Source organism: Nicotiana tabacum, chromosome 1, assembly GCF_000715075.1.
Source record: "Nicotiana tabacum cultivar K326 chromosome 1, ASM71507v2, whole genome shotgun sequence".
Taxonomy (NCBI): domain Eukaryota; kingdom Viridiplantae; phylum Streptophyta; class Magnoliopsida; order Solanales; family Solanaceae; genus Nicotiana; species Nicotiana tabacum.
In genome coordinates this window covers 210,913,664-210,928,731 of record NC_134080.1, presented here as the reverse complement: position 1 = coordinate 210,928,731, position 15,068 = coordinate 210,913,664, and positions in this window count along the sequence as shown.

The following is a 15,068-nucleotide window of genomic DNA, read 5'->3' as shown; positions in this document are numbered from 1 at the left end:
GAGGGGGAGGTCATGTGAGGGTGGATGGGCAACAGCCATGGGAGGGGACTTAGGGTTGTACGGAGAAGATGGAGAGAAAGGGGGGGGGGGGGGCGGATGAGTTTAGGGTTTTTTAGGTTTTTTTTTTTTTTTTTTTTTTGTATTTGAAATGCAAGATAGGGGGTGTTGGGTTATGGATTGGGTCAACCCAGTTTGAAATGGACCGGGTCGCGGGGAAGGTTAGACAATTGTTTGGGCCTGAGGTTGAAATTTGAAGAAGTGGCCCAATCCGATTTTTCTTTGTATTTTTGCTCTTTTTCTTCTTTTATTTTTTCTAGAATTAAATTATAAAAATACTTAAATTATTATTAAGAACTAAATTAAGTTATAAAAGCGCAAATTAATTCCCAATAACAATTAATGCATAATTAAGTAATAATTAAGCATAAAATTGTATATTTGGACATTAAATGCTAAAAATGCAAAAGATGCCTATTTTTGTAATTTTTTAATTTTTGTAAAACAAACTTAATTACTAACAATTGTAGGATTAAATCCTAAATGCAAATGCGACATATTTTTTGTATTTTTTTATTAATTTAACAAAATAAACATGCACACACAAATACAAATAATTATCCAAAAATGTCACAAAAATTCTCAAAATTGCACACCAAGGAAAATCATTTTATTTTGAATTTTTTGGGAGTAATTCTCATATAGGGCAAAAATCACGTGCTTACAGCTGCCCCTCTTTGCCCGAAGACACGAAGGGTTTTCGTGCAAAGATAAAGTGAGCGATTTTTGCCTATCCGAGTGTGAAGCATTTTTTGAAAGTTTTTACCGAACCTTTGCTTCAGAGGTTTCCTACATATTCTGGGCTAAAACAGGAATCAGGTCAATGTAGTTTGGGAAGTTTTGGTAGCTGGGACTACCGTGGGACTGCAATGTTACTGTTGTTGCATGCTACTTTTACTGCTTCCTGACCTCCTTATTACACCATGCCTAAAAGAAAAGTGAAGAAGTTAGGCTAGACTACGGATTACAAGATCTCTTTATTTGTTCTTGATGCCTTGCTTTCTTGTCGGCTTGCATCGATTCCGGTGCTTCTTTCTTCCGAGAATTGACGGGGATGACACCGGCCTCTTTCTTTCCTGAATCACCAGTTTGCATCATTTTGTTCGGTCCGCTGGGGATATGGCTTCCTTTATTAGGCTTTGTTATGCTGGGCATAATTTAATGTTCACATGCTGCTTCTTTCAAGACGCGTCTTTTCTTCCTTTTGACTCATGCGCTTGAGTTTGTGCTGGGACCTCTTGTTGTAACCTTCTGTTTTCCGGTGCTGAGGATTTTTTATTGTTTCCTGTTGGGAATTCCTGTTGTAACCTTCTACCTTCCGGTGGGTTACTGATTTCAAGATCTGCAGTATAAGACTGAAAAGTATTCCTCTCGTTATACAAGGTGGGCGCCTGGATGCAACAATATGAAATGTATTCCCTCGTTATACTGGTGGGCGACCTAGGACATGAAATGAAAATGTATACCCGCATTATACTGGTGGGCGACCTAGAAATGAAAAACTGAAATGTATGCCCGCATTATACTGGTGGGCGACCTAGCACACGAAATGAAAAACAGAAATGTATTTCCGCATTATACTGGTGGGCGACCTAGAACAGAAATGAAAAGACAGAAATATATTCCCGCATTATACTGGTGGGCGCCTAGGACATGAAATGAAAAACTGAAAGGTATGCCCGCATTATACTGGTGGGCGACCGAGGACATGAAATGAAAAGACAGAAATGTATTCCCATTATACTGGTGGGCGACCTAGCACACGAAATGAAAAACATAAATGTATTCCCGCATTATACTGGTGGGCGACCTAGAACAGAAATGAAAAGACAGAAATGTATTCCCGTATTATATTAGTGGGCGCCTAGGACATGAAATGAAAAACTGAAAGGTATGCCCGCATTATACTGGTGGGCGATCGAGGACATGAAATGAAAAGACAGAAATGTATTCCCGCATTATACTGGTGGGGGCCTAGGACATGAAATGAAAAACAGAAATGTATACCCGCATTATACTGGAGGGCGACCTAGAACATGAAATGAAAAACTGAAAGGTATGCCCACATTATACTGGTGGGCGACCGAGGACATGAAATGAAAAGACAGAAATGTATTCCCGCATTATACTGGTGGGCGCCTAGGACATGAAATGAAAAACAGAAATGTATACCCGCATTATACTGGTGGGCGACCTAGAACATGAAATGAAAAACTGAAAGGTATGCCCGCATTATACTGGTGGGCGGCCGAGGACATGAAATGAAAAGACAAAAATGTATTCCCACATTATACTGGTGGGCGCCTAGGACGTGAAATGAAAAACAGAAATGTATACCCGCATTATACTGGTGGGCGACCTAGAAATGAAAAACTGAAATGTATACCCGCATTATACTGGTGGGCGACCGAGGACATGAAATGAAAAACAGAAATGTATACCCGCATTATACTAGTGGGCGACCTAGAACATGAAATAAAACAGAAATGTATACCCGTATTATACTGGTGGGCGACCTAGAACATGAAATAAAAATAGAAATGTATACCCGCATTATACTGGTGGGCGACCTAGGACAGAAATGAAAAGACATAAATGTATTCCCGCATTATACTGGTGGGCGCCTAGGACATGAAATGAAAAACTGAAAGGTATGCCCGCATTATACTGGTGGGCGACCTAGAACATGAAATGAAAACATAAATGCATACCCACATTATACTAGTGGGCGACCTAGAACATGAAATAAAAACAGAAATGTATACCCGCATTATACTGGTGGGCGACCTAGGACATGAAATGAAAACAGAAATGCATACCCGTATTATACTGGTGGGCGACCTAGAACATGAAATGAAAACATAAATGCATACCCGCATTATACTGGTGGGCGACCTAGAACATGAAATGAAAAGACAAAAAATGTATTCCCGCATTATACTGGTGGGCGCCTAATTGGTAAAGAATAATTTGAATTTGTTTCCTCGATTCTCCGAGAAAATTTTCACTTATGGCAGAAAATTTTCTGCCCCAATTCTGGCGATCTTTCTTATGGCGTATCTTTAGGCCATCATCAACACTTTATTTTCCTGTTCAAATTAAAGAAAATTTAGTTTTTTTTTCTTGAAATATGGCGAGTAGTCATGTCACTCCTGATGGGGATGATTGTTCCCTTTCCCTTATTCCTGTTCGGCATTCCCAAAACTTGTTGGGGATGATGTTATTTGCTGGGGATAACATTATGCTTGGGATGGTTTTTCCATTTATCCCTTCCCCATTTTGTATCTCAAAAATTGCTGGGGGTTATTTTGCTGAAGATGGATTTTCCTTTCTTCCCTTCCCATTCTGTGTTGTCCGACCACCTCGGAACTTGGTCGATATTCGGTCGGAGTCCTGCTGGGGATCGTCTTGGAACTTGGCCCACAATTTCCTCAACATGTTTTTTTTCGGTTCTTCCCCGTACTTTCCTTGCCATTTTAGGACAATATTATTCGGCCTGGCAACCAACGTCTTTTGTCTTATTGCCTTGTCTCTGGCCTGCCCTTTTCACATTTTATGTTGTACCATTTTGGCAACTGGTAGTAAGCTCTGAAAGACCTTCCTTAAAACATAAATTTCTGGAAAAATTCTTTTAAACAAAGAAATGAAAAGATAGAAAAAAAGAAAATCTTTCTGAACAAATGATGGGGAAAAGAAAAGAAATGAACTTATCTGGGTGATATAACCGATTCCAACGATCATGTTGTGCATTCCGGATTAATCAACCCAGTCTATTTGTGTCAATCAATCTTTCTGATGTCTTCACTTGATGGGGATAAATAGGTGCCCAATTCTTCGCAAAATGCGGATCCTTTCCGCAAATCTATCTTGTCGCCTCATAGTGCCCTTCGCGGGATTTTCACTAACAAGGCTCTCTCATTTCTCACAGCTCCCATCGCCTTATGGTGCCTGTGAAGGTTTTCACCGATAAGACTCTCTCATTTTGTATTTCTTAGCTTACGTTGCCTTTGACGCCTGTGAAGGTTTTCGCCGATAAGACTCTCTCATCTTATTTTCTCAGCTAGGGATTGGAGTGTTGCCGATAAGATTTTTCTCTGCTGGGAATTCTTATGGCTATCAATTCTTTCAACTCATGATCCTCATTCAGTCGGGGACCGGCGTTTTATTCTTGGTTTTCGTTTGCCTTTCTTAACACCTCTCGGATACTGATCAGGAGGTCTTTTTTGGACATTAATATAGGTTTTATAAGAAAAAGGATATAAAATTCAAAATAACTTTGATGGGTAAAGTATTACAACTCTTGGAATCAAACTCTTTTTTTTCAAAATTTAGAAACATAATTTCTGCCCCAGTTTTCTTGCTTGGGGATTTTTTCTTTTGATTTTTTTTCTCCCTTTTTTTTGTTACCTTATGACCGAGCCGTGAGGCGCCTACGTATCCTCTTTGAGGAATCAGGTCGAACGTAGTTCACTGACTCCTTTGTTTTCTTGCGACCTTCAATTTTTATTTTTATTTTGATATATTTTTTCATTTTTTTTCATTAATGATTCCAATAGAGGGGTATAAAAAGATAAGTAAGGCTCAAAGGGGTAAAGCAAAGGTTAAAAGTGTTTGGATAGAAGAAAGAATTGCCTCCATCATTTCATTATCCGATAAACACTAAGTACAAACAAACAAATAAACAACAAAAGAAATTACACATAATATCTTTTGACTGCATTAGAATTGATAGCCATGTCGACGCATCTTCCTTCGACATCTGTCAGACGTAAAACGCCATTGGATAATACTCTGTTCACAATATACGGCCCTTGCCAATTCGGGGCGAACTTGCCTTTTGCCTCAATATGATGTGGGAGGATCCGTTTCAATACTTGTTGCCCTACTTCAAATTTCCTGGGGCGCACCTTCTTATTGTGTGCTCTTGCCATTCTCTTCTGATATAACTGGCCATGACATACTGCTGCCAATCTTTTTTCATCCATTAAACTCAACTTCTCTAGTCGGGCTTTGACCCATTCATCATCGTCAATCCCGGCCTCAGCGACAATTCGAAGGGATGGAATTTCAACTTCTGCTGGTATTACTGCTTCAGTTCCGTATACCAACAAATAAGGAGTCACACCTATTGAAGTACGAACAGTAGTGCGGTATCCCAACAACGCAAATGGTAGCTTTTCATGCCATTGTTTGGATCCTTCAACCATTTTCCTCAATATCTTCTTTATGTTTTTGTTGGCTGCCTCAACCGCTCCATTCGCCTTGGGCCGATACGGGGTGGAATTACGGTGTGTAATCTTAAACTGTTCACATACTTCTCTCATCAAGTTGCTGTTAAGATTAGCACCATTGTCCGTGATTATTATTTTTGGGATCCCAAATCTACAAATGATATGGGAATGGACAAAATCCACCACTGCCTTCTTGGTTACTGACTTGAAAGTTTTGGCTTCAACCCACTTAGTGAAATAATCGATGGTTACCAGAATGAACCTGTGACCGTTCGAAGCTGCCGGCTCGATAGGCCCAATGACATCCATGCCCCATGCCACAAATGGCCATGGTGCTGACATTGTGTGCAATTCCGTTGGTGGAGAATGAATCAGATCTCCGTGTATCTGACACTGATGGCATTTTCGTACGAAACTGATACAATCATGCTCCATAGTGAGCCAATAATATCCTGCTCGCAGAATCTTCTTTGCCAACACATATCCGCTCATATGGGCCCCACAGACTCCAGCATGTACCTCTGTCATCACTATCGTGGCTTGACCTGCATCAATACATCTCAGCAATCCCAGATCTGGGGTTCTTTTGTACAACATTCCTCCACTGAGGAAAAATCCATTTGCCAGTCGTCGAATGGCTCTCTTTTGATCTCCGGTTGCCTGCTCCGGGTATATCCCCATCCTGAGGTATTCCTTGACATTATAAAACCATGGCTCGCCATCCATTTCTTCTTCTATTATGTTGCAGTAAGCATGCTGATCACGAACGTGAATATACAATGGGTCAACATGGATTTTGTCTGGATGGTGCAACATCGATGCTAAAGTGGCCAAAGTATCGGCAACCTCATTGTGAACTCTCGGGATGTGTCTGAACTCCACTGATCGAAATCGCTTGCTCAGATCGTGCAAACATTGTCGATATGGTATAAGCTTCAAATCCCGTGTTTCCCATTCACCCTGGATCTGATGTACTATGAGGTCCGAGTCTCCCAGACCAAGACGTCCTGAACATCCATGTTTGCAGCCAATCGTAGGCCCAAAATGCATGCCTTATATTCAGCCATGTTGTTGGTACAATAGAAACGTAGCTGAGCTGTAACAGGATAGTGATGTCCTATTTCTGAAATAAGTACTGCTCCTACTCCAACTCCTTTTGCATTCGCAGCCCCGTCGAAGAAAAGCTTCCACCCTGGTTCCTCATTCAGTTCTAACTCCTCTATATGTATCACTTCTTCATCTGGAAAATACGTCCTCAAAGGCTCGTATTCTTCATCAATAGGATTCTCAGCCAAGTGATCGGCCAATGCTTGGGCTTTCATGGCCGTCCTCGTCACATAGACAATGTCGAACTCTGTGAGTAATATCTGTCATTTTGCCAATCTTCCTGTGGGAATAGGCTTCTGGAAAATATAATTTAATGGATCCAGGCGTGAAATAAGGTAAGTAGTATGTGACGACAGATAATGCTTAAACTTTTGTGCTACCCAAGTTAGAGCACAACATGTCTTCTCAAGTTGAGTGTACTTATTCTCATAGACTGTAAACTTCTTGCTGAGATAATAGATGGCTTGCTCTTTTCTTCCTGTGATGTCGTGTTGCCCCAACACGCAGCCAAACGAATGCTCCAGGACCGTTAGATAAAGGATTAATGGTCTCCCCGACTCAGGTGGAACCAACACAGGTGGATTGGATAAATACCCTTTGATCTGGTCAAATGCCTCCTGACATTCTGCCATCCATTCTATCGCGGCATCTTTCCTCAACAATCGAAAGATGGGTTCACAAGTCATTGTGAGCTAAGCGATGAATCTACTAATATAGTTCAACCTTCCCAACAGACTCATTACTTCTGTTTTGTTCCTCGGTGGCGGTAATTCCTGGATGGATTTGATCTTTGACGGATCCAACTCAATGCCTCGCCGACTGACGATAAATCCCAACAACTTTCCAGATGGAACACCAAATGCACATTTGGCTGGGTTGAGCTTAATGTCGTACCTTCGAAGTCTTTGGAAAAACTTCCTAAGGTCTGCTACGTGGTCTTCCTGATGCTTGGATTTGATGATCACATCATCTACGTACACTTCGATCTCTTTGTGTATCATATCATGGAACACAGTAGTCATTGCTCTCATGTACGTTTCCCCAGCGTTCTTCAAACCGAATGGAATTATCCGATAGCAATAAGTCCCCCATGACGTAATGAAAGCTGTTTTCTCCGTATCTTCTTCATCCATCAGAATCTGATGATACCCAGCATAGCAATCCACAAAGGAGCCGATTTCTCCTCCGGCGCAATTGTCGATCAAGATATGGATATTGGGCAATGGAAAGTTATCTTTTGGGCTTGCCCTGTTCAGATTGTGGTAGTCGACGTATACCCTGATCTTCCCATCTTTCTTTGGTACTGGCACCACATTAGCCAACCAATCTGGATATCGAGTGACCCGAATAACCTTTGCTTGCAGCTGCTTGGTTACTTCTTCTTTAATCTTCACACTCATATCTGTCTTGAACTTCCTCAGTTTCTGCTTGACGGGAAGGCATGCCGGGTCAGTGGCCAATTTGTGAACCACTAGCTTGGTGCTTAAACCCGACATGTCATCATACGACCATGCAAAAACATCTTTAAACTCAATGAGTGCTTTGATTAATTCTTCCCTGATGCCAGGCTCAATGTGGATGCTGATTTTGGTTTCTCGGACATTATCCGCATCCCCTAGATTTACAGCTTCGGTATCATTCAGATTAGGCTTGGGTTTCTCTTCAAATTGGCATAATTCTCGGTTTATTTCTTCGAAGGCTTTATCCTCGTCATATTCAGACTTATCGTCACAATCGATCTCTTGTATCATTAAATCAGAGTCAGATTGATTTATTAGACTAGGTCGAAGATCCGTCGTGCATGCCATGTCATTAGAACCAGTAAAAAGAGAACTGTTAAAGAGAAAAGAATAAAACAAAATTAAAATGAGACAAGAAAAAGAATTTTATTAAAAATGCGGGATAACAAGGTTCACACTTTTACAAGACAAAATGAGATTTGGATTACACCCTGAATAATCCGAAAAACAAGAAAGCAAAAATCAAAGCCTACTACCAGGACTCTCCCCGAGTAGGAAGAGGAGTAACCGTCCAATTGTTGGTTTTGGCCTCAGGCCCCATAAACTGTATGTCTGTTCCGCTGGAACCCTCTCCGACTTCTACCATATTGACATCAGTGAACAATCTTTCGAAGCTCTGATTCACATCCCCGTCAATCCCAATCAGTGACCCGAGAATTTTCGGGACCGGTGACCCCTTGGCGCTTGCTCTAACAAAAGATCTTGAGAGACGTGACACAGGTTTGGGAAGAAACCAAACTTTCTTCTTCATTTTCCGCGCTCGCTTTACATCTGCCGCAGTCGGTTTGAACCCCAACCCAAAGGTCTCCAAATTCTTGGGCAAAGAAACAGGTTGAACAATTCCCTGAAGCTCAGCTCCCAAGCCTTTTCCTGGTACAAACCCATTACCCAGCATTTCTGAAACCATCATGATCGTTGCGGAAGCTACCCTAGGGTGCTGCATGATTTCACCCTCAGGGATCTTATTTGCCGACACTGCATCGAAAATCTGGTAGACCCAGGGACCTTTGTCATCATTGGTCTCTATGAAGGGTACAATGGCGCCTCCTATGGTGCACGCAGTGTCCTCGCCGTGCAACACGACCTCTTGTCTATCCCACTCAAACTTGACCATCTGATGCAAGGTGGATGGCACGGCTTTGGCTACATGGATCCACGGTCGTCCCAACAGAAGGTTATAAGATACCGCGGCATCTAATACCTAGAATTCCATGGTAAACTCGACTGGACCGATGGTCAACTCAAGTACAATATCCCCCACGGTGGCTGTTCCATTTCCGTCAAATCCTCAGACGCAAATGCTATTCTTGTGGATTCTTCCGTGGTCGATCTTCAACTGGTTCAGGGTAGATAATTGACAAATATTGGCGCTTGAGCCATTATCCACCAATGCCCGAGTAACTGCCGAATCTTCACATTTGACAGTTAGGTAGAGAGTTTTATTATGCTCTGTGCCCTCCACTGGCAGATCATCATCTGAAAATGTTACCCTGTTCACCTCGAAAATTTTGTTGGCAATCGTTTCTAGGTGATTTACAGAAATCTCGTTGGGCACATGATCTTCATTCAGTATCTTCATCAGGGCCCGATGATGTTCATCTGAATGGATGAGTAATGATAGCAGCGAGATCTGGGCCGGTGTTTTCTTCAACTGTTCGACCACGGAGTAATCCTGCACTTTCATCTTCTTTAAGAATTCCTCAACTTCTTCTTCTAACACAGGTTTCTTTGTTGCAGCTGGATTGGGTCTTCTCAACTCCGCCGGAGCAAAACACCGTCCTGATCGAGTCAGTCCCTGCGCATCACAACTATTCTCCTCCACTTGTTGTCCTTTGTACATCACCACTACCTTCTCGTACTTCCAAGGCACGACCTTGCTATCAATCACTGGTGTTTGGACTACTGGCTTTATGATGACCGGTTCCCTGCAGACCCCTTTCATAACAACCATGGGTGCAGATGATGCTCCTGTTATTACCAACTTGGCTGGTTCTGGTTTCCTTGTAACGGCAGATGGATTCTTCCCTAATATCACCACTGGCTTGACATCTTCCCCCTTCAACTGTACCCCTGCTTCCTCATCAGTCGATTTTTCTTTCGGAGTGGCACGGATCATCATCACTGTCTGTGAGGGTTTCTTTGGCTCCCCTCCTTCGTGCACAAGCTCGATCATGTGGGCTTCAGGGTGCTTTGGCAATGGGTTCTGGTTGATGTTGGGTGCCTCCGGTGCCTGTACCTCGATCTTGTTGGTATCAATAAGATCTTGTATCACATGTTTCAGCCTCCAACATTTCTCGGTATCATGTCCGGGAGATCCCGAACAATATTCATATCTTACCGAGTGATCCATATTTTTGGGTAAGGGATTTGGCAATCTAGGCTCAACAGGATTTAATAAACCCAACTGCCTTAATTTGTGGAACAAGGCAATATAAGTTTCCCCCAACTCAGTAAAAGTTCTTTGCCTCTGCAATCTTTCATTTCTGGAGGCCGGATTTCCTCTGAAACCCATCCCTGGAGGGTTCCTATAGGCTCTTGGCGGTGGATAGGTGTTTTGTGGTGGTGGGTAGGTGTTATGTGGAGGTGGGTATGTATTGTAGGGAGCCGGTGCGCGCCATTATGGGCGAACCGGAGGTTGGGTGTATGTCTGGGCTTGATGGACGGTGAAATATTGTTCTTGTGGTGGGTAGTAGGGTTGTGGAGGGTAATTTGGAATGTGTGGGTAGTTTAGACGATGGGGTCTGGGTTGGTAATGAGGGGAAGGACCTCTAGATCTGGACCAATTGTCGGCCTCTATTGTCGTGACCTCCTCTCTCCTTTTCTTTCCGAGCGCACATCTCGTGCCGCTCTGAATGGCCTGAGTTGTTGCCTTAATTGCCGAGTAACTCAGGTACTTATTGGACTTAAGTCCCACTTCTATCATACCTCCCATTTTCACCACTTCATTGAATGATTTGCCAACTGACGTCACCAAGTGACCAAAATAAGTTGGCTCGAGAGTTTATAGAAAGTAATCCACCATTTCTCCCTCTCTCATTGGGGGATCAACTCTGGCTGCCTGTTCTCTCCATCGGAACCCAAATTCTCGGAAGCTCTCTTTGGGTTTCTTCTCAAGCTTTAGCAATGTGAGACGGTCTGGGACTATCTCAAGGTTGTATTGGAAATGTCCTGCGAAAGCCTGTGCCAAGTCATCCCAGGTGTACCACCTGCTCGGATCTTGTCTTGTATACCACTCTAATGCCGACCCGCTCAAACTCTAGCCAAAGTAAGCTATCAATAGCTCATCTTTGCCCCCTGCTCCCCTCATTTTGCTACAAAAACCCCGTAGATGTGCTATAGGATCGCCATGCCCTTCGTATAAATCGAACTTGGGCATCTTGAACCCTGCTGGTAATTGAACGTCAGGGAAAGGGCATAGATCCTTGTAAGCCACGCTGACCTGGTTGCCTAACCCATGTATGTTCCTGAAGGACTGCTCCAGGCTTTTAAATTTCAGCATCACCTCGTCCTGCTCTGGGCTCTTAGCCGGCTTTTCAATCTCCGCTGGGACCTCAAAGTGGGGATTATAGGTATGTGGCTCGGGTGCTTTGAATGTGAGTTCAGGGGGTAATATTGTGTGTCGTGAGCCTGAAACAGTGGCTCACTGGATGATCTGTGCAATGGGGCTGGGGGAGGTGCCATAAAGACGGGAACATTTGGTGGAGGAGGGTTTTGATTGGGTGGTGGAGCTTGGGGATCATAAGCCTCTCTTCCATGATAATAGTGAGGGCTTGGGAAACTTGTTGAAGGACCGAGAGAGGGATATTCTGACGTGTGTCCTGGTTGGAGAGTAGCAGTAACAGGTAGTTCCTGCCCTTTTTGGGCTCTAGCCAAGGCTACCTGCATTTCATTCATTTCCAGCCTCATCTTTTCCATTTTTTCCATGGCTTTCTTCAGCATCTGATTTGCCGTTTTTCCGACTCAACACTGTTGTCTGATCCAGTCATGCTTTCTAGTATAGGACCTTTCGATCTTATTTGATAATGGTATGGGGCCAGTACGCTCAAAAAAACTAACTGATATTGATTGTAAAAACAACAAACTTGTTAGTGTTAGAGTCTTAACAGATATTGTAATTGCACGTTGGGAGATGCAATGCTCTTAGGCAGTTAATCATTTCTAACATGCTTTTGCTCTGACCGCATGCATCATCCCAGCTTATTTTGTTCTGACAGATATACATATATATATTTTCATAATTACGGTCGAATCCTATAGAGATTGCCTACGCATCGTGACCCCGCATGAATCAGACCAAGCGTGGTTCGTGCCATAAAATAAAGACTCAATTATAACTTTTATTATTCAAATATGCTATTACAAGCCATCAAAAACAAACAAAAATACAGACTCCATACTTTTCTTTTTAAGAATGTTTGAAGAGAACATAAGGGTAGACAACAGACTCTGAAAAATAAACAAGTGCAAGATTGAACTAAGGATACATTAAAGCTTTGGATTTTGGTGCCCGCGAGGCATCGTTCGGTCTTTCCGCGGGCTTTGGTGCCAGGCTTCTTTGCAAGCTTTTTAGTTCCTCCATGATCCGGTGGACATAACCCATGACTGAGGCAAAAAGGATATCACGGGGCATCTCTTCACATGTTAGGCACTTCGTGGTGATATAGCGCCCTATCTCATTGATCCTACCCCTGATTCTATCCCTCTCTATGCACAGCTGTTCTATCCGTTGATTCTTTAGTCCCAATATTCGAGTATTGTCAATGAGCTGATCTTGGAACCTCTCCATTTGTTCTTCCATCCGGGCTATCGACTCATATCAGCGTTCTCTATCTATTCTAGCATCCCGGGTTTGTTTAAGGATGCGATCATTGAGAATGGAGTTTATCTCTCTCAATGTCGCAACACTCATTTCGTAGTCCCTTTTCACTTGCCATAGGTGCTCTCTCCGCGCCGCTGTAACTTTTGCCCACCTGATCCGCATTCTTGCTATACAAGCCTCAGATCTCTCCAAGTCTTCTCGGCTTTTGCTGACCTGACTCCTCAACTCTGCTATCAACCTCGTATCAGCCCGGCTTCTTAGTTGGTTGTTGGCATCCATTTTCATCCTCCGGATCTGAGCTTTGAGGTTCTCGCTTTCTCTGGTTAATCTGTTCTTTTTTCCCTTGTCGGCAGCAACCTGCACTTTGTTCTTAAATTTTAGGTCATTAATCTGTTGTTTCAGCTTGCCTATTTCGGCAAGATATTCCCGCTCTTTGGCCAACCGGTCCCAATGTTCTTGTGAAGACTCGGCAAACTCTTGAAGGTGAGGTCTTTTAGCCGGCCTTCCAGATGACATTTCCCCTTTGTACCAAGCCTGATATCCAGGTGAAACTTCCCCTCTTGCTTGATTCAACACACAAGTATTTGCCTCTAAGTATTGACATTGGCTCCAAATCTGGCGGACCCTCGCTTCAGGAAACTGACTATCGGAACTGATCTCAATTACCTGAGTGCTTAAATCCTCATCTTTGGGCACTATCTGACACCTCCCAAGTTGCCTCAAAACCCGATACGACGCATAAGGTTGAATGCTCTTAAGTCCCATCAAGAGAAAATGGGGTCTAGCTGCTGGCATGTATATGACTTCGTTGATCGGTAACCATCCCAATGTCCACTGTATTTGACTGGCGTTGAGGGTCCGGAAATATGAAGTCCATGCCGAGACTCCTTCAGGTAGGCGGGCCTCATTAATTCTGGTGTAGAACTCCTCTATGCATGTCTTTTCAGAAGACCCATGGCTTAGGAACTGGGCTCGGTGAAACAGGTGTTCGGTCATCCACATTTGCAACAACAAGTTACAACCTTCAAAAAAGTTTCCTCCGGCTTTGCAGGCCGTGAGAGCTCGGAACATATCAGATACAATCATCGGTGCCAGCGTGCTATCTTTTTGAGTGAGCAAAGTACTGACGACCCCAGCTATCTTTATGTCAATATTCCCGTCTTTCCTCGGGAAAATTAAAAGCCCTAAGAAGGTTATCATGAAAGCAACCCGTCTATGTTCGTCCCACTTTCGACGGTTACTTTTGCTGCACAACTTGTTTTCTGGCTTGTCGAATCCTCCTATGTGGCCATATCTTTGGTATATGAAGCTTAGAGTGCAAAAACCTTTTGCCAAATCAGGGTTATGGATTGTTCTGACTATCTTTAACGAGTCCAGAAACCGGTGCACTGCTACGGCTCTTGGAGCAACCAGGTATTTATGCCTCAACGGAAACTCAGTACTGCCGATGTACCCTGCTATTTCTTCTAAATTTGGGGTGAGTTCAAAGTCCGAGAAATGGAAGACATTGTGCGCAGGGTCCCAGTAAGGGACTAGGGCTCTTATAATATCTCCTCGAGGCCTGATGTCCAACAAACTCGTGAGACCTTTCAAATGTTTCTTGATTTCGTCATGCCCTTCTTTGCCTAAATCATTCCTCCATAGCCGCAACTGGAGGGGAATTTTATTCATGATTGAAAAAGGTTCATTCTGAATCGTGCTCATTCTGCACATTTATTAATATGATTAAACAAAAAAAAATATTTGACTCAAAATGATTTGATTATTTTCCTAAAAAAACAGATCTTCCGAACACGACCTTTCAGCACTTCAGGGACGAAGATTTTAAGGTTGTGCGAGTAAAAAAAAAAATGACAGAAGTGGCCATTTATACAAAGTCAGCCTTCCGGCGTTCCTTTTGGGAGCATTCGGCTTTTGATAAAAAACGGCATCACGACTCTGTGACAGAAAATTAAAATTTTGACATATATTTGTTTTCGATTTTTTACAAAATGGGAGGTTGGACCCGAAGAGGGTTGCCTACGTATCTCACGTCCTGTGAGAATCAAACCGGCGCAGACATAAACTAAACTTGTAAACAAGACTCCTTTCTTCTTCTTTTTTTTCAAATAAATTAAACTAAAAAAACAAGACATTTTTATTTTTATTTTTCAAAATTTTGGCAGGGTTTTGTACTTTTTGAACTTTTGGTTTTATTTTTCTAAAAAGTAGTTATCTCCCTACACTGCTATTTTTCTCTTCTTCTTTTTTTTTCACAATTTATCTTAAAAATTGATGATTTCAGAAGCCGGCCAGCATGCAGATCTGAAGCAAATAAATATGCAAATCAAACAG